Here is a 26,483-nt window from a genome sequence, read left to right as displayed (position 1 = left end):
GAAATGTAACAAACATACAACTGGTTTTGTGTATAACCCCTCTTCTTTTTGGACTGGTACTAAAATTATTACCTTCATCAAAAATACACTCTTTTTCTTTAAAAAACAATAGCCTTAAGGCTTAAGGCATATCATAGTTTTAAATAAGACAGGTATATCACAAATAGACCTGTCATAGACCTGACAATAAATACCTACATTGAAAATGTATTTATTTAGTAGAATATCCTTTTGTTATTTTATTCACAAAAATATTATTTGGCAAAACAAAGAACAGTAACTATATAGTCTTGTCCAACAAAAAATATTATTTTTCAACATAAAACATGTTGCAGTATATACATTATGATTTATACATTTATCCACCATTTGAATTTTAATCTAGAAGTTTGCCATGTGTGAAAATTCAAATCCATCACATACCAACATTGTTTTCATGTAGATCACAACAAATAGAGAACAAAGATGGGGATTTCACAACATTTTATGTTTTTTCATAATAGTATTAGCATTATTTGGATTACCCATAAATAAGAATAATAATAAGAATAAGTAAATTTAATCAGTTGTGATAAACATGTATATTATAAATTTGTGATTTCAGTTGCATTTATATTGTAAAGTATTATTTTGTTAACCCCTTATGTATTTTATTGATACCTGGGTGAATAAAGATATTTGAATTGAATTGCTATTTGACATACATGTTAAATCACGTTTCACAAACAGTCATATGAATTTGGTTCTAGTAACAAAATATTTTTTGAATTTTTCATTAGGAGGGACTTACATGTAGCAGCACATGCAGAAAATAATTTCCTAAGTGCTTAAAAGTCAACCCCTTGCAGTCAATGAATTGAGCACTGGCCCAGTGGCCCATGGCCAGTGTAAATTACTTCGGGCCAGTGTAAATTTTAAGAAAATTTAGTTAAATATATATTAGAACAAATTCAAAACTGGAATTTGGGCCAGTAAATTCAAAATCTTAAATTCATTCCATAATATTACAAAACAACATATTTTACCATTATATAAATTTTTAGTATTTCATTAAATATACTTTATACCTTCAATTAAATTAGTAAGTTTTGATGTTTGAAGAATGGCATTTTTTCTCTCTGAAAATACTAATTGAGTTTACTTCAAACATTGTTAAAATAATTGTAATTTCTATGGGAAAAAAAATCAACATTATACATTTGTGATTAGTCATAAAAAAGAAAATATTGTTTTGAAAACTTTTAAAGCCAGTACTACAAATAAAAGCTGAAAAATCTGCTTTAGCTTATCGTCGTCGATTTATTCAGGGAATATACATATACACATACAATTTAATCACATATATCAACTAGCATATATATAAAAACACACACATAAATGCAACAAAAATAATTATAAGATTAATTAATGAATATGATCTATGTAACCCTAGGATAGCCCATTAAGCTAAAAGCTTATTTCCAATGGGGTCCATTTTCTGTAAAATTATTACATTAACTTACATAATAATAAATGAGTTATAAAGAAGTTAAAATAAATGACAATTTTCAACAATCAAGACACATTTTTCACAAACAAAATGCAATAAATTTCGTTTAAACTAAAACATATCAAGTACACATAAACATGTTACAAAACCTTATCATAAGTTACACATCAATTTAATAATAAATAAACACACTATTCACTTGTTTATCATTTTCATTACTTAAAAAAAGTTTTACTTTCGTTTTAAATGTTTGGATATTGTCAATTGATCTAATGTTGTCTGGTAAAGAATTCCAGTCTTTTATGGCATTGTAGAAAAATGTATTTTTAACATAAGAATCATTTTGAGGCAAAACAAAATTAAAATTACTAGATCATTATTATTGGCACAGTTCCTCATCATTACAGTTTGCATAAACTTATGCCCACACCAAAAAATTTTCTATGAACACTGATGCAGGGCACCTTTGTTTTTTTTTAGAAAATTTTAATCAGTTTTAAGACAATGTCATTTAAATAATTATAATCTGTAAATAACGCAAAATCTATAAATTTCTGTTAGAAAAAACTCTTGCAAAAAAGGAGATCTTAATTCTTATATGGGGAAGTCAAAGACTGGGATCGCGATGCAGGTCTGGGCTTTGGCTTGCCGGGCTAATAAGACTACATGAGTATATTTAAAAGAAAACTAAATAAAAAACAATAAAAGAATATATAGAATTCTATACCCATCAATAAAATTTTCAGAGTCGGGCGCCAACATTTTCAAGGTAACTTAATGATTATAGGCGGGTTATTCTTATAATGAACAATTGCAACTTATTAATAATAATCATCGGCTATTTTGAGTGAAAACAGAATCTGTGCATGAAATACCAAATGACACCTTTGAAACAGAAAAAGGAACGATTATTTAACCGACTTCCCCGTTCATAGGCTTTGTTAGATCTATATATTATATCATATTATTATATATGGTCAAACATCATTCATGAAATTATTTAGAAAAAAACCTTTATTTTTTGTGAAAATGTAATTCAACATGAACTGACCAATCAATCTCTTCAAATTATTATTGCAAAATAAATTATGCCATAGGACAGTGTATACATGTACAGTGTCAATTGGCTAACTGTACAGTATGTAACTAATATACAACTAGAACATTTTGGGAAACAATTGTGCCTTGCATGGTGAGCTTTTTCCAAATAAATAAATAATGTAAATGCATTATTCAACTCAAAGGGGTACGGCTCATTGAATGTTCACAAAATATGTATTTGATGGTAGAAAACATTTATCCTAAGTCAGAAATGAATTCTAAGTCCATTCCCATTACACTATATACTAATATATAGTATTGTCCTTGATTCGACTTGGACAGTGATAAAAATTCATGAAAATAACACAAATTAATTATTTTAAACTAGTTCATCTGTTAATTCTACTCACATTCTACAAATATTTGCCTTTAATCTTGATGAGAAATATGAAAGTCCATATCTAATATAAGGTTTAATAGCTTATAGTAAATATTTTAAATTTAAAAGACAAAAGTTGGCTATAGATGTATCCTGGTATGTTGAAATAATTTACAAACATTGATATCATAAATGACATTGTGAAATACTAGCATCTCAAAACGTTATCAGTAACTTTATTACAACCTATGTATTTCGTAATCATGGATCAAAAATTAAGATTTTTTTTTTTGTATACTGGTTGAAGAGATAACTCCGACACATAGATAAACCCGACACTTGGTTTAATTTTTTTATTTATCTTTTCTTGTCAACAAACAAGCACATGGTCACCTACTGACCTAGTAATAAAGGAGAAGGACAGACTGTGATGAGATTTTTAAATTTGGTAAACTTTTAAATGTGTTTATGTTGACCACAATTTTTTGTTACAAAAACAGCCACAAAACGTTCTTTTTACTTAACTTCCAGACGGTAGTTAAGAATTGTCTTGAACACAGGGTAGTGACTTGGGAAAATTTCTTTAAAAATTTGTTAAATTATCAATAAGGCATGGTTAAAGCGTATAAAATGTTAAAATAAATGACTAATTCTAATTTTCAAGCTAGTATTTACTTTAAAATTAAAGTGTCGACTTTATCTACTGTCCAGGGTTAAAAAGACCATGTTTCGGATACCTTATTCAAGACCTTAAGAAAGTACCAGTTTCCATTTCAAGAAAGGAAATTTGCACATGATTATAAATGTTTGAACCTAACTTTGTTTAGGTGGGTAAAAATTTGAAATATACACAAAAATAAAAAAGATATTTAGAAAAAATAGTGATTTAGTGATGGAGTTATCTCTCCAACCAGTAATTTTGTAACGATTTTAAATAATTTTGATCTTCCCAGTTTCCAGCATCAGTTCATGTCTTTTATCTTCTTTAATATAAAAGGATCACATCAAAATTTTACGCATTTTTTTAGTAAACGGTTTGCGCAACTTTAATGAACATCAATTTAAAGTTATTCATTTTGAAAAGTAACTTACAAATTTTATTGTTTACTTTTTCCCAAACTCGTAAAAACCTCCTTCGTAGAGCGCACGCCTAACAGGTCAGATAACTCTCGCATCCTAACCCAAAGCAATTAAATTGCCAAAAAGTGCTACGGGCTATTCATTTTTTTTTTTTCATTAAAGCTAGACTGTAAAGCATTTGCAACGCATAACATCTCTTTTGAGTCAGTGGGTTCTTATTCATAGAAAATTAAAAATGATTATAGGCTAATTCTTTTTTTTTTCTTTTTTTTTGGCTTAAAATAAAAAAATGAACATTCAATACCACGTACATATACAGCGCGATTAATATGGAATATAAACTGAATTATCTGTTATTTCAAGATGCGCATTTCTATAAAGTTTCATCGATTCTTCTTCATATTAAAACATAAACAACAAAAAAACTCTCACAAAATATAACAATTAAATATCATATAGACTGATGTTTTATATTAAATAAAAAGTAAATTTTTGTACCATCTGTCTGTTTATAAATTAATTAAAAGCTATTATATGTTCAAACCCATATTCAAAATGAGGAAGCTATCCAAGTAGCATACGGAACGTCGGGTGGTGTTTCTACTCAGGTGGCCTGAAATGGGCCTAATGCACGGAGTTGCACTCCACCAGTAAAGCTAGAAAGCCACCATATTACATCTACCGTGTTGGTTTGATGTTAAACCTAGCAACAACAACACCCCACCCTCATCCTAAAAAAACTTTTCAATTATATCTGGCAAATTCTACCTTTCATATATAAACATCCACGAGTTTACTCATGAAATTATAGTATTAACTAAACAGCAAATTCTGATATGAGAGAGATATATGATAGAGATAATAACTCTTCGTGATCAATATAGTTCCCCAGAGTAATTGTACTTTCACTTACTGTTGTGAAAAAGATCATTCTCGGAGCTTCATCGAATGGTTTTCTACAATACAGTTTTTAGTGGCCAAATAAAAAATAAAACAAAACATAGATAAAAAATAGGGACATTCTGAATTACTATTTAACATTTTAAAAGCCTGATGGCGGCAAAAGATCCTATACCCATCCGACCAGTTCACACCAATATCAGCCGGCGCACACTTGCCTTCTGATCATGGTCTGCACTGTTCGCTATTCAGTTATTGCATCTTTTGAAAATGTCACCTTAAAATGATAAATAATGGTATCCATAAAGATAAAAAGTTTTTTTAGTAAAAAAAATATGTTTCACTGCAATTGTGGACTTTATTATTGCAGTTCAGCAATTTTGTAAAGGTTGATATAGAATTTATACATGTATGTTTAATTGTTAACTTTAAAGTGTTATAATAAAACAGTATAATTGTATATGTGAATTATTTATATCTAAAATTGGACATAGCTTCTAAAACTCCATAATAATAGGTACACAAGCCCCCCCCCCCCCCGCCCATCCCCCCCCAAAAAAAAAAAAAAAAAAAAAAAAACTCGTCATTTTTTTCATATGTCTTTTTTATGCGCTCAGTATTTTACAGATTTTAAATAATAAATAATTGTCCATAAAGATGAGCAGTATATTTTGGTTCCTTTGCGGTATGACACCTTTATTACAATTCATTTCACATATAACGCTATTCTCGTCGGGTGACATGCAACTTTCACGTTCTAAATCTACTATTATAACATAATAAAACACATGTTTGCCTTTTCTTTAAAAGGAAAACAAATCATTTCTGAGCCATTATGTGCCTTTAAACTAAAGTGCAATTAATAATAATCATAGCAATAGCAATATTACTTTATTATTTACGGAATGATTAAATGAAAGCAGAATTGTATAGAAGATTATTCGAGGCAGTGTCATTTTCTGAAACGCTCTCCAAGACCATTGTAAGCAGGATGTTTCCAAAACACTTTCGATCAATACTCCCATTGGTGTATTGCATGACTTCTGTATGCCCTATGGCAATAGCGCTAATCAAACATAACCTGAAATCTCCCCATGGCAATTACGGGGAAATTGGAAACATAAGAAACATGAGAAAATGTTTGCATTATTTATTAAATGCATATTCAACATATCTCAACATCGTTCTTCGATCTATTGCTAATGAAAATGTCACACTAACAGAATACCAGAGATTTCAATGTGAGGAATTGTGAAGTAATCGACGTTGATTTTTTCTGCAAGAATTCTGATAATAACCTGTACTTATATAATGAACTGAAAAGCCGAATAAACTACATATGTATAAGCTACAGTACATGTAATTGTATAGCAAAAATACAAATGTATACCCAAAAAGAAAAGAAAACAAGAACGAGAATTATGTCAGTTATTGGAAATCGCATTTCCAGTCAAAAAATAAATCTATAGGACTGCAACGGCAGCCGATTGGCTTCGATGGTCATTGCGCAGATTGTAATGCTAAAAAATTCAATACCTAAACAAACTAGACCATTTTTCACTCTTGTCCCCTGTAGATGGGGTTGACAGTATGATGTTTATTTACTAAGATGCAGAAAATATCACATAGTTACAAAAATGTATATCAAAAGATCTATTTAAGTCTACGTGCTAGTCAACGCAGCTTGGAGTGAGATATTAAATGATAATTCGTTTTTATATACCGGTAGTTATAAAAAGCCAACGCTACATTATTTTATGCGATATTTGAAATAAAATTCATAACTACTTATTAATTATTGCAGTTACAACCACTAACGCCTGGAAGATCTCCGTGGAATTAATATACAAATTGGAAACATGTCAAACTGTTGATATTATTAACTAAGTACCTATGTAATGACACGCTTTTCTCATTAGTTTTCTCCAGATAGCCTTATGATGGCACGGCATTTAATAATTTTCTATAATGTACCAAAGTCAGACTGAAGCATCAAACATCGGCTAAAAGACACTAATTGCACTTGTTATTATTTCGTAAAACATTGTTAGCAAATCAAATCTATTTAGTTTGTTCTTGGAATAAATTATTACAGATATTTCTTATAATTAACGCCAGTTACATTAAACAAAGAAGACTACTATTTGTTTGGTTACATACGAACATTTTCCTGAAAAGAGAACGCTAATTAAGTGCTAGACCAAATTTTCTTTTCCTGTATTAAAATCTTTTCCCTAATTTTAGTCCTGTATAAAAGTTAAAATGGCCACATATCAATTACCCTGACAAATTATTCAACTTTACATTAAAAACATATGGAACATTGAAATAGTATTTTGGGTTTGGTAATGGTGATTTCAAGTTAAAGTAATATTGATTTTTACAATTAATGCAGCATTCCTCTAGATTCATTCTAATTTTCATCAAAAGAATCAAAATAAAAAAGAAATGCAGTTAAAATTAAAATATTCTGAAATAAACAAAGATAATGATTTACACATTGCAAGCAGCACTTGCAATTCACATAAATTACCAAAAAGATATCAAAATTAGCAAAATATCCTTTCCTGCGTTATAGTATGGCGATAAATACTGCATGCAAAGTCTGTCCTTAATCGCATATAACATGTAAATTATTACTTGAATTCTTAAATCGTTTTCTAAAATTCTTAGTACGTTTTTCTGTCCTTTTTTCAAATTTAATTTTCTTGAAATATTTTTGGCTCATCTGGAGTCACGCAGCTTTAAAAACGGTATGATTTCATCTTTTTAAACATAGTTTATCCCTCGGAAGCTAATAAACAAATGGGACGTCAAAATTAATCTGTTATTTGACATTCTAATATACCATTTCACATTATTGCATTTGGATATCATAAATTTACGTCATTATGTTTTAACTTGAGGTAGGAATGTGTGTAAATGTTTACATGTATCCGTTTATATATATGTATACAACATGGTATTGAATGGTATATAATTTGACATGTATGCACAATAACAATAAAATTCAAGCCTTGACATCAATATTGAAACTCAATGACTCTTAAGGGCCTCACATTTCAAATGTTATGAATGTTGGATGCACATAATGCAAATTGCTGCACATATTGCAAATCTTAAAGGCTTTTTTTTCAACATTACTAAAATTAAAAAAATAAACAAATATTCTACTCATCTGTTTTTACCAACATAACCTATTTAGCTAAAGGATGTTTTGTTACGTGGAGTTTAGTCGTGAGAACGTTTTGACCTCCTATCTTCAAAATGTCTTTCATATTCAATACTGTGGCAAGTATTCCAAAATATTTTATGAATAAACTAAAACATTTCAAAGTTCTTCTCAAACATTGTACAGTTGTAATAAAACACAGTCCTCTAAAATAGCTCAGATATTGCCTTGAAATGCTACGTAAATTTCTATTACTGAATTTAAACTATATAAAGTTACCTTGTCGTTTAAAGACATTATTCCTTTTAAACTAATTCTATAGTAGTTGCAATATTGACACAATTTGTAATTTATGCTTCAGTTTAGCATGAAAACAGTTAAACCATTTTCTGTTTGAATAAGTGTCCTTTGCATAAACAATCAATGCATATAATCATATCATTTTCACATTTCTGAAAAAGAAATTTAACCTACTTCTATAATAGTACTTTTCATTTACACACCAGTTAAAAATATAGCTATGACCATATCATTTTGCATTCCTTTGCCTTTAAACATTCTCAAATAGCCATTCGTTTACAATAGTCCAACAATAGTCATTCAATATAGCGATGATAGTATTGGACAATGATTTAGTACAATGTTCCGAATACTTCAAGTATTGAGTTCAAAATTATAAAATTTAAGCTATAGTAGTGTCAATATTATGGTTTTTATAATATATAACTATATAAAAGCGGATATGTACTGGTTGGTTAAGATCAGTCGCATTTAGCTTGATTGAGTTATTGACTACATGTATATATGTATATAATAACTTAAGTGTATGTGATTTAAGGGAAAAAAAGACAACACAAGTGTAGTACGTACAGGTTACGTTGCCCATTCTTGTATTATATATAAATCATAAATGTACGGTTAAATATATTTTGTACGAATTTACAGATATCATTAACGTTCATTCTTAATTATAAGCTCAATGAAAGGAATTCATACACCATGTATATTTTTGCTGGTTATTCTACAAAAAGGTTGGTTTTAGTTTTAAGTACATTTGTATTTGACATTCTTCCCCGAATAAATGAAATGTTCATGATTATGTGCCTCATTCAATCAGAAAATGAATTAAAGGTAAAGAAAAGCAATCAATTCCAAATTTTGTCACAAAAGTCTAAAAGAAAAAGTACCAAAAAGCAACTGCAAGTACTTTTTACTTGGTTTTCTGTTTTTTTACGCCGATCTTACTGTATTTTTTGTCGTATCTGTGCGGTCGATCCACTTTCAAATAAGTACATGTATTTAGTAACTACAAATTTCTCCGCAAGTGACCGACTACACATCCTTCATGATTTCTGAATCAGCGGCGAAAGACAAATAACCATGAAACTAAATCCCATTACTTATGGCGGTTTCTGTAGCCAACGTATGTAATACTACGTTCAAACGTTTACACTAATAATTTAAAAACTATCGCATCATATTACTCGAGCGTTATTTAAGAACTTTAATGATACGGTCACATACGTTTCCTTTGTTTTCATTTTTATCTAATATATATATGAACTTTGTCCAAATATTAGTTCTCCATATGTGTGTGAGTTTTCATTGGCAATGATATGTGGCATGTTAACTTAGAAATACTCAAATGGTATTGATTTTTTATCGGCACCTGTAACAGCGTTGACATTTGTAGCTTGCATCATTTCTTTATGTTCTACTCTAGAAAGACCTAATTACGAGATAATGATCCGAATATATCCCATGGTAATCAGAAGCTAATTGGAAACATGTGAAGACACGTGAACATTATTCACTTAATTCATTATTAACGACCTAGTGCAGCAGAATCAGCCTTAATAATCAAGGCATTATAACTTGTACTGGATGTTTTGCGTTATCAGCGTCTCCTAATTGCTCAGAGAAATGTTGTAAAAGAAGCACCAAAAATGTTTTAATTAGCGAATATTTAAAGGAGCAATATAATGGTTTCTGTCATTGAAAAAAAAATGGGGGTACATTAATTATGATTAAATAATGTAAGAAATACTGCAAACGAAGCATTATATTTGAAACACTGTTATACATGTAATCGAATATGCAGAAACGTAATCTTTGTATCATAGTTTTGGGACCTTTCTGTTGAAAATGTTTCAGAGTTAAATCGTATACATATACATGCATAGTGCGTTAACTGGAGTGCAGGTATTATTTACCCGCACCCTAGAGCATACCCATTGATTGGTTCATTTTTGGTGGGGTTTACTTATTGTGACGGCAGGGAAAGGGAAAGCGACAGATATATCATATTCAGATGCTCGTTCATTGGCCACTTTTTTCTGGTGTTTCATACTGTGACATCCGGAACGTGTTTTCATGTTTGACTATGATACAAAAGAGAAAGAACATCAAAACACTCGGAAATCTGATTTATACTCGGGGGCTATACGCCCCCTCGTTCAAATCAGATAGCCTCGTGTTTCGATGCTCTTTCTATTACTTAATGCACTTTGTACCATGAACAATGCATAGGGAAATATTATAACCCGATAAACTGGTAAACTTACAGGATAGACAAATATAATAATATAAACATAGAGATATATTATCAAAGAACAGGGAAATATTTTGTCGAAGCAAAGATGAATATTATAATCGAAACGTAGAGAAACATTATAATCGAAACTGCAAAGGAAAAGATTATCGAAGCGTAGAGAACTGCTATAATCGGAGCACAGGGAAATGCTGTAATCGAACTATAGGGAAAAGTGTAATCGAAGAACAGAGAAATGCTTAATCGAAATACAGGGAAATGGTGTAATCGAAGCACATGGGAACTCGTAATCGAAGCACAGGGAAAACTTTAATCGAATCACAGGGAAAATTAAAGCACAAGAAAAATATTATAATCGAAGCATAGAGAAATACTGTAATCGAAACATAGTGGAAATTATAATCGAAGAACAAGGGTATATTATAATCGAAGCATAGATAAATATTATAATCGAAGCACAAGGATATGTTGTAAATGAAACACAGGAAAATATTGTAAACGAAAATAAGGAAGTATTGTAATCGAAGCATAGGGAAATGGAAATATTGTAACATAGAGAAATGTTGTAATAGAAACATAAGCTAGGAAATATTATAATTGGAACACTGGGAAATATTATTTTCGAGTCATGGGACAGCGATGTAATTGAGTTGGAGTGAAAACACCACAATTGAGGTCTGTGGAAACGATATCATCGAATCGTGTGGAATCATTTGGGACTATATCAAGAGATTGAGATTTTTATATAATCGAATCAGGGAAGAAACACACACATAAACGTAAATATGGAGTCAATCGAATAATGGGGAAGCGATATAATCAAATCACTGGAAAATAGTTCTATTGAGGCATATGTAAATAGATTTGTTCGTTACTGCTAAGCGAAATAAGAGAGCTTCTATAAAGCACCTTGTACCATAGACAAAATATTCTATTGGAGGAAAGGTCAAACAGCGTTCATTTGATGGTAAAGATATTAACATTCAATCTATAGTGAAAATGAATACATTTTGGTTGATGGTGCCGTACTAGCCACATAATTATCATGACATTAACAAATATATATTTTTCATATAAGTGACCTCAATTAACTGTACATCAATAAGAGGCATACATTTACATGTAATTTCATTGTAGAATCTATGTAGAATCTATTTACATCTACATTCGTTTATGATTTGCTGAACAAAATAATGATATAATGACATTGAGATCATTTCAAAATAATTTATTTTCGAGGACGAACATAATATTCATTTAACTTCGAATATAACTTAGTAATATTGATCAAATTTCAAAAATAATATTGATTAAGTCGATCATAATATTCATTTAATATCGAATATAATACTGATCCAATATCGAAAATATTATTGATTTGATGAATCATAATATTTATTTAACACATACTTAGTATTGATTTAAGTGAACTCATTATGTGACTTTTTTAATTATAGAATAATATAATATTGGTTAAATTACGAACACAATGCATTTACTAGATTAATATTGCGCACATTATATTGATACAATTTTGAACACAGCACTGGCTGAATGTCAAACATGATATTGACTTAATGACATTGATCAGTGTCATTGATATTAATTATGGGTCAACTTTTCTTAGACAGATTTAAAGGAAGGAGAACGTTCGTGAAAAATATTAAAACATATACCCGTAAAAAGTATAGACATGAACCATGCTTGAAGGCTTTTAATGATAAGATATTTGTAGTGACAAATGTTTTAATCCTTATATATAATTCCTTTGCAAGCAGTTGTTTTGTTTACATCTGCCTACAACTTTCAATAACTATTTAAATGCTTATTGGGAAAAAAGAAACGATATTAAATAATGTCATAAACTAAACAGAAATTTTTAGAAAAAAATACTAGTATACTCTTAAAACGTATAAATCTTACTTTTTTGCATAGGAAATAATTCTAACACAAACTTTGCTCGCTCTATATAATTCCAAATTACAACCCCGACTAGCCTTTAATCCAATTTAGTCTTTAATGAACTATAAACGGTATACCTAAACTAAATTTCCTTTCTAAAAAATGTTAACCATCCGAGCACCATCTTTCTATAAATATATTCCAAACTACAACCTCAATTATCCTTTAATCCATAAACCAGTTAGTAATACTACTCACTATATCACTAACAACAAAATCAATATGAGTTCCTCTTACTTTTATTGTCCAGAGAGGTCCTAGGATCCGATACAACTCAAATTCTCTCACTCAATAATATAACACAATGGTTTCGAGAATCATGATGGAGGGAAAACCTTCAAATTATTAATAGAATGGCTAATTAAATATACAGAACTCGAGAATCACTCTGAATGCATGAGATTTTTAACCAGCAGAATGGTATTGGAAATAGTTTCGATAGAAGGCTAATAAAAGGTTAAGAACTCAAAAGTCACATCCAATGCACGAGATTATTTAGCTAGCAAAATGGAGCAGAGAGTCAAAATGGAGGCCATGTTTTAAGTTATTTAGCGATCGAAGCTAATTAAATCTCTATTATCGTGTTATTAAAGCATGTATAATATATACATGTATATGATATTATTTCACTTGTAAACAGAAGTTTCACGCAGCATTCCATATGCAAAAACACATTCACTGTCTATTGTTCAAACCATTAGTTTTGCATGTCTGTTATGCTTTTTTCTTCTGGTCACACGCTGTGATGCATTCAAATAGCTGTCTAGAGCTACAGCAGACATTACCTGTACACTCTGGGTTTAGAAACATTTTATAAAAGTATTTTCTGTTTTATTGTCCGTACTGCTAACTTATATCAATTACTAGTAACTTAATGATAGTGCAACCAATTGTTTGGTTTATATGGACTTCCTTGTCATGAATTTTCCCATACGCAGCATTTCTTGGGCGCAGGAATTCAATAAATCTAAAAGAATTTTCAGACATAAAATGAATTTTACATAGAGAAATCAGAAAAAGGAGAAAAAAAATGTAAATTCAAATAATATCTGTTTCGAAACATCTATAAAACTCAGTCTAACTCATCAATACAATGGTCACACAGTTTAAATAGGAGACATCCTATTTCGTCATAAAACACAATGTACTTGATTTAATCGACATATTTTTTCAATTTAAAAAATCATTATTTATATAATGTTTCAAGTTTGCTCTTATCCACATGTAACAGTCATTTTTTCAATAGATGGATCTAAAAGGGAAAAATGGAATCCCTAAAGAACGCCCGAAAATACAATGTATGGCAGGCTTAGTATGTTTGAGTCTGTTCATCATCATGGAATCAAATCGTGTTTGTCTCAACCTAACAATGCAGCCAATGATTATATTCAATAACAAAACTAAAAGAGTGTCAGGAAAAGTATGAAAGCCTTGATATTTACAAGTAGATTATTTACAGATGGAAATGGAAGTTCGATAAAACAGTGACAATAGAAATAGAATGTGTAACACAGCATCTGATTTCATATCGCTATTTAATTTATATTAGTCGAGTTTATTGACTGTTGATCAGTGATTGTAAATATCGGGAACATGGCTGTGAACAATATTTACATTATTCATTGAATGCAAATTTAACGACCATACGAGACATGATCATTTTCCAATTCATAGCAATTGTTAAGCTAAAAGTTAATTGGGATTTTTATTGCGCTGTTGTTTTTCTTTAATAAAATGCAAATAATATTTGTATTGTACAAAGCACGTTGCAAAATAATATGTCTTACGGACTGTCCCATGATAACAGTTTCTAAAATTATCAAAGTTGTCCGAAAACAATTACATTGTATTATCTCTTTTAAAATGTGAAACCTTTTTCAATTGTTGGTCCAATATGCAAAAGTTATCCTTAGTATTTGATCCTAAAATTCTTAAATGGACTTCAAGAAAATAATTTTCAAAACAAGTACTGACTGAATAGCGGAAAGTGCGGGCCATGATGCTAAGGGTGCACCGTCTGATCTTGGTCTGCACTGGTTTGCATTGGCAGAAGTTTTGTCGCAAGCAAGCAAAGAAGAATTGATATACATACATTTCTTCCATAGTATACAAAAACGTTATATTATCAACTGTAAAGAATAACCTGTAACATTTCTATACAGGCATTTCATATTCGATTAAAAAATCATTTTCAATATATACCTCACAAATATAATATATATTTAAAATATTTCCAGCACTACATCTTGAATCTTATTCTAAATCGTTTGTACTTGCTGCCTTCTAGTTCGTGCTCCACTCCGTCACATAACTCACTATATTATATAAAATCAATATTGAGTTCCTCTTTCTCTCTGGTAGAATTCAAAGTGCTAATAATAGTATCCGATACAGAGTAGTTTTTCTCTCCAAACCTCCCAGCATTACCATTATACTTAATCAAAAAGTTCAACTGGAAGAACTACAATCATTGTATCATAAATATTATTATACAACAACAATGTACAAACTGCGAAACTGACTTGATTCAATACTTTTTTGTTTTAATTACTTATACGGCTTATTATACATTTAAAGTACATGTACTTTTATTGAAGCATTTTACAAGAGGACAAGCAAAAAAAAATAAGAAAGCCTTTTACGGAGTTCACAAGAAACCACAATGAGATCCAAAAGCCATAATAATAATAATAATATATATATTTTACATAGATCAACAGAGTCACTTTAAACGAAAATTTCATTGAGTACATATTTAGACTTAAAGTGCAAATTTGTGCGTTTAGGAAGCACGAGTAACATATACATATGATCAACTTTTTTTACAAACTTTGACAATTGGGAATAAATTACAGCGAAAACCTACACATTGGAATTGTGAAGACTTACTAATGAAAATATATATCGCGACAGAGTAACAGAGAGAAAATATAATGAATTAAACGGAAATGGAAACAAACATTGTCACTTTGAAGGACCAACCTATTTCAAGATTTTCAGAGGGCGTACAAGATGTTGCACTTTTACATTATTTCTCATTAACAGACTGAATCAAACCGAATATAGAAAATAAGAATCCCTAGAGAAAGCCCAAAACTGCAAAATTAAAAGACTCGGTTTGATTGAGCCTGTTCATGGAAGACACTGTCAAGTGCAAACTACTGTCTGCAATTTTCATATACATGTAATATTTCCGAGGGGTCATCCCTTCTCCAGATTTCTATATTTTAAACTAATTCATTGGATATGAGACAAATCAATTGTGCCGTTTTCGACTTTCTGTAGAGATTCTTATTTTCTCTTTCTCATATTCAAAACTGCCAGTGGTTATTCCAGAGATTTCAATACCAAACATAAAAGCTCTATCATTAAAGGTGTAGCTCAAGTTTAAAGGCAAAATTTAAAAACAATCATAATAAGATTTATATAAAGCAGCGCTGAGTAGTTGACCCCTGCAATGGACATTGGATTCTTTCATGTGATACATCTATTCAGCTAGCTTACGAACGTCGGTGGTTCTACTCAGGTGTCAATTATGCACCTAAGGCTTTTAAAGTAAATCTGTTAAGTCGCCATATGTTATTTTTACGGCTTGTGTTACGTAACAACTACCAAACAATCAATAGAAATCTTTGCACAGTCTTAGAAAATGATAACACATACGTTTTAAACCAAAACAGGAATAGCGCTAATGCTTCCTTGTCGGCAATTAAGCACCTGCAAAGGCGCTCGCCCCTTGTCCTACCGGCTCAAGCATTTATTGGTCTCCGTGCTTCTAGAGATGATAAGAATAAAATTTGATCCAAACTAAGAGGTGTATGTCCATAATAAATTTATTTCATTTAATTTTAGAAGATTTGGCCACCTGTCATAAAAGGCCAGACGTTGTTTCATAAAAGCATTCCTATATACCATGATAATGTAGAATTCATTATAGAAACTTCTACTTACAGAATATAATGATGCTTTAACGACATACATTAACTTTGATGTTTCCCTCTGACTTTGAGGATGACACGATAACTGTTTATAAATTATCATTCCTGACAGTATTTGAATTCTTGTACAAGATCATCAAGTTTCCATGCAATGGATGATAGAAAAAAAGTAATGAAATTTGATACAGCAAATGCTTGTAGTGTCATTAATGTGTCGTTAAGTAAAATGATACTGTTTGATAATGGTAATGGAAAGAAACACATTTGAAAGAAACTGTTTAGAAACAGTAGGTCGTAAAGAAACATTATGCCATAAGAATAATTATTGTTGCAAAAATTATTGCTATATTGCATCAAATTAAGAAAATTGAGAAAAAGGTATAACAAGAGCCACCGCCGGGCGGGGGCAACGCTCGACTTTTTACTTTTTCTAAACGCAAACATAGAAAGGTTTGAACATATATTGATGTTTCCTTTTTATAAATTTAGTTGGTCTGTCTTGTCACATTAGTTTTGTTTATATATTTTGTATATATATGAATAGAAACATTAAGCATATTTCTAAAAATAGCAACAGTACGCAATTTCTAAAAATAGCAACAATGACGCAATTTCTAAAAATAGCAACAATGACGCAATTTCTAAAAATAGAAAAAATGACGCAATTTCTAAAAATAGAAAAAAATGACGCAATTTCTAAAAATAGAAACAATGACGCAATTTCTAATAATAGAAAAAAAATTGACGCAATTTCTAAAAATAGCAACAATGACGCAATTTCTAAAAATAGAAAAAAATGACGCAATTACTAAAAATAGCAACAATGACGCAATTTCTAAAAGTAGAAAAAATGACGCAATTTCTAAAAATAGAAAAAAAAATGACGCAATTTCTAATAATAGAAAAAAAAATGACGCAATTTCTAAAAATAGAAACAATGACGCAATTCTAAAAATAGAAAAAAATGACGCAATTTCTAAAATAGAACAAATGACGCAATTTCTAAAAATAGAAAAAAATGACGCAATTACTAAAAATAGCAACAATGACGCAATTTCTAAAATAGAAAAAATGACGCAATTTCTAAAAATAGAACAAAAATGACGCAATTCCTAAAAATAGCAACAATGACACAATTTCTAAAAATAGAAAAAAATGACGCAATTTCTAAAAATAGAAAAAAATGACGCAATTACTAAAAATAGCAACAATGACGCAATTTCTAAAATAGAAAAAATGACGCAATTTCTAAAAATAGAACAAAAATGACGCAATTTCTAAAAATAGCAACAATGACACAATTTCTAAAAATAGAAAAAATGACGCAAATTCTAAAAATAGCAACAATGACGCAATTTCTAAAAATAGAAAAACATGACGCAATTTCTAAAAATAGAAAAAATGACGCAATTTCTAAAAATAGAAAAACATGACGCAATTTCTAAAAAAAGAAAAAAAATGAAGCAATTTCTAAAAAAAGAAAAAAATGACGCAATTTCTAAAAATAGAAAAACATGACGCAATTTCTAAAAATAGAAAAAAATGACGCAATTTCTAAAAATAGAAAAACATGACGCAATTTCTAAAAATAGAAAAAAATGACGCAATTTCTAAAAATAGAAAAACATGACGCAATTTCTAAAAATAGAAACAATGAAGCAATTTCTAAAAATAGAAACAATGACGCAATTTCTAAAAATAGAAAAAAAAATGACGCAAATTCTAAAAATAGCAACAATGACGCAATTTCTAAAAATAGAAAAAAATGACGCAATTATATACATGTATATATATTGTATATATATATATATATATATATATATATATATATATATTATATATATATATTTGATATATTTTTTTCTATTTGATATATATATATATATATTTGATATATATATATATCTATATATGTATATATTATATATACATGCATATATATATATATATACACACACACATTATATATATATTTTATATATAATACATATACTATGCATACACACACACCGATAAATGCACAATCTGAGAAAATTCAGTAATATAACTTTCAAGGTCAAGGTTATTAAAGAGCCCAAGCAAATTTGGGTTTGATAAACAACAAGGTCTGGTCCTTAAGAATGTTCTGTTTAATATGAAGTTTATCCCTTCAAAAATAGCAAAGTTACAGTCAGTTACTGCCAAAACAATGAAAATTTCAATAATTTGACCTTCAAAGGCAATGTCATTAATGAGTGAAGGTCAAGGTCTTTCGGTATATTTTTAACAGTTATCTTGAAGATTATTATGTTCAAGTTTGAAGACAATCCATTCAAAAAATAACAAAGTTACAGCCAATAATAGCCAAAAAAAAATGAAAATTTCAATAATTTGACCTTCAAAGTCAAGGTCATTGATGAGTGAATGTCAAGGTCTGACTGGTTATTTTTAAGGGATATCCTTGAAGATTATTATGTTCAAGTTTGAAGACAATCCATTCAAAAATAACAAAGTAACAGCCAATAACAGCATGAACAAGCAAAAATTGGACTTTTAACCTTGAAGGTCAAGGTCATTTATGGATGAAGGTCAAGGTTAGTGTGGTCTACTGAAAGGTCTTGTCCCAAGGGTTGTTGTGGCCAAGTATGAAGACAATACACCAAGAAATAAAAAAGTTATGATCCAGGTACAAGTTTTCGGACGGCAACGGCAACGGCAACGGCAACGGAGACGGCAACGGCAACGCCGACCTGACTATAACAATACCTCTACTTTTTTTTTCAAAAAAAAAAAGTCGAGCTAAAAACGAAAAAAGGCTTCAAATATTAAACATTTTTTGGGATTGTGACTTTTTTTTTTAGGGGGGGTTTTGGGGGTTAAAAATATTTTATTTTTTTTCCAGCTCGAGTGCGAAGAAAAGTTCCTATTTTTAAATCACTTTACCGCTTACCAAAAACAAAACCAGTAGTTTTTGTCATATAAAAAAAACATCCCCTTTAAATTTGGGTTTTTGGGGTCGAACCAATGTTTTCCCAAGGGGGGTTTAAAAAGGGGCGACCCCTTTTAAAAAAAACTTGGCCACCGCTCCACTTGGGGTGGGAGCGGGGAGGGGGGGGGCTATGCAATATGTATCCCTTACATCATTTGACTTATGAACGTTAAAGGTACACACCTTAATCAATGTTAAACATGATTATATTTGTTCTTATGATTAAATCAAATCACACAAGAATTCCTTAAACATACATATGGACAAAACTTACGACATACGATCTTAACTAATGACAACTTTAGTACAATCCCGTCGCTATCTGTTCGCTAGTACCAAAGATTGTGACAGCGAAAATGAATATATGATTATAAAACAGTTTACATTGTTGAAAAACTCATACAATACGTTTTGCACGACTAAATTAATTGTGTAATAATACATAAAGAAGAAGAGAACAAAAATTGGCAAACTTACTCTTGAATTGTTTATTTTTTTTCCCAAAAATACAGAATTTTAAAAAAGGGGTTAAATTAAAAAACCTCGGGTTAATCTTTCCCCAAAATTTAAAGAGAAAAAAAACCGCAAACTTTTTAAAAACTTTTTAATTTCCCAAAAACTCAAAAAGGGTTTTTAGGGTTTATCCCTTTTGTAATTTTTAAACAGTTTTAAATTTTTTGGCGAATTGAAAATTTTTTAAAAAAATTTTTTTCCCAAAATTTAAAAATTTCTTTTTTAAATTTTTCACCCCCATAAAAACCAAATAAAAAGCAAAAAAAAAACCCAAAAGGGGGCCTTAAATTTAAATTTTTGAATCAATAGGGGGTTAAAAAGGGAACCGGGGGTGCTTTAGGAAAATGCATTTAAAAGTTTTTTTAAAAATCTTTTCCCCTATTTTTTTTTTTAAAAAAAAGTGTCAACTCAACAAGACGACTCTTTAATTTGATACTACTTCATCTACTTCTGCTACTGCTACTACTGTTTTCTTTTTCCCTTAACCTTAACGGGCACTTTCAACTGCTTTTTGTTTTTGTGCTGCGATTTGTTGCTACAAAACTACTGCAAACCTACTATAACTAGGGCCTATTAAAATTTTCCTTTGGGGGGGGCGGGGGCTGCTACTCTGCAAATTTTGGCTGCTACGGGCCACAAACTCCCACAAAAACCGCGGGCCGCTGCCCACTGCTATTTGCCATTTGCTATTTGGTTGCAAACGGGTTTGCTTTTTGCTTTTTGCAAACTCCCACAAACTAACCCCCAAACCAAACAAAATGACTACCTTTTTTTTCCGTTTGCCCTTTTAAAAATTTTTCGGGGTTAAGAAAAAACAAAAAAATAGTTTTACTTGCTTAAAAAAAAAATTTTTAAAACGACGTATAAAGGGAAGTTTTTTGGGGGTTTTTGTGGATTTTAAAACCTTTTGCAATAAAAAAATTTTTTTTATTATTTTTAGCTGCTATAAATGAACTTTTTCAAAACTTAAAAAAAACCCTTTTTTAAAAACCCTTTCCTGCGGCTTTTTTTTTTTCCCCTTTTAAAAACCTTTTTTTCCCAAAGAAAAAAAAACGTGGCAAAAACTGGTTAAACCCCCCCGTTCTTTTTGTAGTCAGTATTTTATTTTAAAACTTCGAGCCCTTTTAAAAAGATTTTTAGTCGGGGAAAAGGGGCCTTTTTAAACCTTTAAAATTGCTAGAAATAAGGAAAAAGGGTTTAGGGGGGAGCCCATAATGGTGTTAAGGAGGTGTTAAGAGGTGTTTTATTATACAATGCATCATGTATATTCGTTTACCGAATGCTGAACCAGTATAGATTTATTGCAACAAATACTTGCTTGTTTATATCATTTCATGATACTCAATGTTATAACGTCATATATAGCTTCTGTATCAATATACAAGGTTTTTATACAGGTTTGTGATTGTTAAGAATCTTGTCCAAAATTTAAATGTTTTTTCATCGAGTGCAATGAACAAGAACGTTTTGTTTTTCTGAAACTATTTGAAAACCTATAAACACAACAATCTAGAAACTACATATTTACGATATTTTAAACGGTTTATTACTACATGTTTTCCGTTCATAAATCATTCCCATAAAATACAAATTAACTCACCTACATGCTTTGGTGCACTGACTGCAAGATAAACATATATCTAAAAAAATTTTTTATTTTCGTTAAAAAACTAAAATTGGGGGCAGGGGCAATAAAAACCCACTGATTTTTCCCTGGCAATATTTTATAATATTTTCTCAAAAAACCTGGGCATGTAGGCTAAAAAACTACTTTATGTTTCCCCTTTTTCCAAAAAAAATTTGGTGTATTAAAACACAAAAAAAAATTCTTAAACTATTTTTGGGATAAAATATAAAATTTTAACTTTTTGCTGGTGTTTAAATTTGAAAAAAGATTTTAATTTGAAAATGCGGCATGAAATATTAAGAAAATTAAAATTTAATAAAAAATTTATTAAAAAATTAAAAATCAAACTTCTTTAAAATAGTATAATTGTTGACATACAATCATTATAATACTGTTGCGTTCATGAATTCATATTAACCTATTTTATGTCAACATTTAAATTTGTTGTATTTTTGCCTGATGAAATTAAAAAAGATGAATTTAACCGATTGTCCTTATTTAATTTGAAAATGAAAACGATCATTGGTAATTTCAGAGATTTAAAACATTAATTTAATCATCTGGTAGGCACCGGTCTGGCTTAGAGGTCGGACGAATAAATTAATCAAAAACATTTTTGAGTATGCTTTCTGACAAGGATCTCAATTTAATAAGCAAAACTCTATACATCATTTCTATATTATGAACTTCCGAAATGTCATAACAAATACTCAATCATATTACATCATATTCATCAATAAATTTATAGATCTCAATATATATCACACAGGTGGGATTTGATGAAGTTTTTTTTTTTTTTTGTAGAACAGGTAAAATCATTACATTTTACCATGATAGTTATAAATATTGATTTGAGATAAAGATATATTTGTGCCATGTCTGTAACATTTAAACATCTTCCAACACATAGACATTTTCCAGAATGATTTTATGGAACAGCAAATCATCATAATATCTATTAATTTGTATAGTCTATACAAAAATATGAATTTACATAATTTTCATTATTCCGTCTCCACTTATTACAGTTTTTGAATAGCCATTTGAATAATTAAATTCTACAGAATTATATAGAACAAGCCATTTTTGTTTGCGCAGACTGTCACGACAAGCTTGACAAGTTTCAACAAGGAGGTGGAATTTAATTTGTCATTCTGTTAAACACGATCAATAATTGTCAGACTTGGTTAAATAACATGATCCAAATAAAATAGTGTTTTCTTTCAGAATTATTTTTCTGGAAATTTTATTTGTTTTTTTTTTTATCAAAAAAATGCCAAAGCACTTGGGATTTTAAAAAGTATATTTAAAGATACATGTAATGTTAATTTTAATTTTTTTTCTAAAAATAAGAAAAAATTAAAAGATGGTTTAAAAAGACAGACATTAAACTTTGATGTTGTTCTCCCGGGCATTATGGAAAGGACAGTGATTTTGGGCGTAATTATCATTCCCCGAAAATATCTGAATTATTTTCCAAAAAAAGATTTTACCAAACTCCAAAGCAATTTAAAATTTTGAAAAAAGGGAAAAAATTTAAAAATTTGGGTTAAAAAAGAAAAAAGAAAAATGTGTCCCTTAAATTTTGCATTTAAAGGGAAAAAAGGAAATGTTTTAAAAAAAATTTAAAATTTATTTGAAACAAAAACATGAAAAATGGAAAAAATATAATTTAAAATTTTTTTGGATAATATTTCAATTTTTTTATATGAAAACTTCTGCTCCCGTTAAATGAAATTTCAAAAACATTCTGAATTTAATTAAAAACATATCTTTTGTGACGTCTAAAAATTTTTTTTATTTGAAAAGTGCACAAAAATAATTTTCACCGGAACTTGTACAAAGGCCCATGTAAAAATTTTTGTGGGACAAAAATCCCTTTAAAAAAAAAAAAATATGGCCGATCCATTTAAAAAAATTTTGAGCTAAGGGACCCAAAAAATTTTGATTTAAAAAAATTTTTCGGGGGGGTTAAAAATTAGTTTCAACCCTTTCATATAATTAAAATTATTCAGACAAACCCCCTGTTGATTTTAATAAAAAACCCAAAAATACTTACTTTTTGATTTTTTTGGGATTGAATATATTGTTTTTTTTTTAATTTAAAAATAACCCCCAAAAGGAAAAAGTACTGTTTTCAACTGAAACAGGGTTAGAAGGGTTTAAAAATATATAAATTATCCTCAAAAACCCCATACCCAAAACCATAGATGGTACCTGCTTTTTTATTATGGCAAATCTGACACTTTCACATTTGTAAAATATTCAAAGGGAAATACCTGAGTTGATCAAACCAAAGGGTTTAAAATTACAAACTCTATAAACAAAAAAGTAGTTGAAATGAAAGATGTATATTTCAAGAATTTTGGCAAATTTAAAAACCCAAAAACCCGATTTTTTTTTCGGGCTTAAAAAGGGGCAACCCAAAGAATAATTAATCAATGGGTTGCTTAAAAAAAATTGAAAAAAACTTTTAATTCAAAACCCTTTTGATTTGGAAATTTCCCCCCTCTTTTTTAAAAATTTAAAAGGTTTTTAAAAAAAAGACGATAAGATATTTTATAAAACTAAACATTTATAAAAACTGTTAAGAATATAAAAAAATGCATCTACGTTATAAACAAAAACAATTTACAAAACACGATCATGCTTTATTCGTTAAAAATAGTATAGTTTGACAAACAAATGATGAGAAAAGTATGTAAACCCCCAAACATGGCGATGGATTTTATGAAAAATGTTTGCCAATGAAAATTTTGAACCTTGAAAAAAAAACAATATAAAAACATATTTTTTTTTCATTTCGATCCAAAGAAATTGAGTCACCGAAAGATTATCCTTGCATGATGTATTACTATATTTTTCCTTTTAGAGTAAACTATAAACACTATTTATATTTGTGTTTGAAAACTTTCAACAAATGAGCATAACAAAGACTACACATTTTATCATGTCAATTCGATCAAAGATTCATTTAATCTAATAAATTGGCCGACAGAATAATTTATCAAACCGATAGATATATACTATATTATAAAATATGTCTAATGTGGCAAATTCTCATACTTGATTAAAACAGTCAAACATCATTTTATGAAACTTGCAACGTTAAATAACAATAAAAAACTTTTTTAACATGACTGTTTGTAATGGTGAAAAGCTCGAAACATGTATAATGTTCATATATAAATAAAACAGGACCACTTTTCGTTTGCCAAGTCAAGTCATTTAATAAAATTCTGGAACGTAAACTGATTTTTTATATAATTTATAGCAATGAATGGTTTATGTGGGAGAGATCCGAGCACTTACAATACAGTTGTTGCATTTTGAAGTGAAAAAATGTCGTAATGGAGTTGTTGGAACGTAGATACATATATGGGGTTATTTCTATAAAGAGGTTCAAGACAGTTACTGAAAGCTATATAGTAAAGTGTTTTGTCTGCCTTCCCACTTTTGTCTACGACAAAGCAAGAAATAGTTCATTACTACTGGGAGTATTCACTTAGTTAATAAAACAATAAAACGTTAACTATCAAATACTCATATGTACGAATTATTTCAGTAAGTTAAAGTCCTTTATACAATCTAGTTTCATCTACTTCCTTTTGACTCACTCAAAAGCAATAGTTGACCACTACCAGGTGTACTGACTGACGATTCAGTTCATAAAAACGTAAATGGAAATAAATATGCATGACATACACTCATATTACGACGACAGGCTGCTGACTTTAATTGCACTCTGTGCACAAGTGTAAACAGATATATTACAAATATAATAATGATAAATATGTTATAATAAATAAGATATCATTCTGTTCTTAGTCGTAATCTTTAACTGAATCCTAATGGCCTTATCCTTATTCACCATTACTATAGCTGTTCAACGACATATAAAACCTGGCTACTTAATTAATTAACAATATGTTGTACATAACGTGACAAGGAAAGTGTGAGTCACAACAGTATGTTTAAAAGATGTATGTACACAATGAAGCATGTATATTCGACAAATAACACATTTACCCTATGGTTAACAAATATAGGATAAGTATTGCAAAACCAAAAATAGTTGTGTTTCTCATGACAAAATAACCAATATATTAACATATAAAATCATACCTGTTTGAAAATCCTTCGTACTTTAGAAAACTGTCCTTAAATTGGAATGTAAACACTAAATATAATCAGTGAGTAGCCTCCCAAAATATTTCAATAAACTAACTGCACTATAAACAAATATTTGTTATAAATTGCTTGTAAAATGTTTTAGTTATAGTTCTAAAATGTTATCGCCTAACATATTTTGTAAAACTATTCACGCCGAATATATAATTTACCACGTATGCATATAACATGTTTTATTTACATCAATAGTGAATGAACTGGCTGCATGATAAACAGATATAATCTATAAAAGATAATTTTAGTTATACCTTCATTGGAAATGCAATAACCCACTTTACTTATGCTAGCATTATATGATAGTTCTCATGTAAACCCCAGGCATATAGGCTGTACTGGTTATGTGTCATTGAAGTATTTTTTGTTTAATTAGGAGTGTAAATAACGAAAATAACCTGAACTTTCATTACATCTATGTTTCATTCAAAGTTAAATTCCAGTTGAAAAAAGTACATTTTGTGTAAAAGAATAAATACCACCTAAGCGGTGCTAGGGGCGTGATAGATAGCATTTTAACAGTGATTTTAACAGCCAGTCGATGAAGTGAATAAAAATGTAAATAAATACCATAACCTATACAAGAATGACAATCGTATTATTATTATTATTATTATTATTTTAATCAAATAATTGAAATTTCATGCATAGAAGTAATTATGTTTAATTGTTTAATTG

At 29.4% G+C, this 26,483-nt stretch overlaps 1 protein-coding gene across 1 annotated transcript in view; it reads right to left on the bottom strand.

Moving 5' to 3' along the window:
• Nucleotides 1-25,950, bottom strand: part of LOC132748715 (phosphatidylinositol 3,4,5-trisphosphate 3-phosphatase TPTE2-like) — a gene marked incomplete at its 3' end in the record, with an annotated part of 37,116 nt that extends 11,166 nt beyond the window's left edge. The window contains 1 exon segment of the mRNA XM_060738327.1: nt 25,746-25,950.
• Nucleotides 25,951-26,483: the final 533 nt, after the last annotated feature.

This window comes from Ruditapes philippinarum, unplaced genomic scaffold, assembly GCF_026571515.1.
Source record: "Ruditapes philippinarum isolate M1 unplaced genomic scaffold, ASM2657151v2 ctg58_1_1_1_1, whole genome shotgun sequence".
NCBI lineage: Eukaryota > Metazoa > Mollusca > Bivalvia > Venerida > Veneridae > Ruditapes > Ruditapes philippinarum.
Note: the sequence above shows the minus strand (reverse complement) of the source record. Positions and strands in the feature narration are given on the sequence as shown.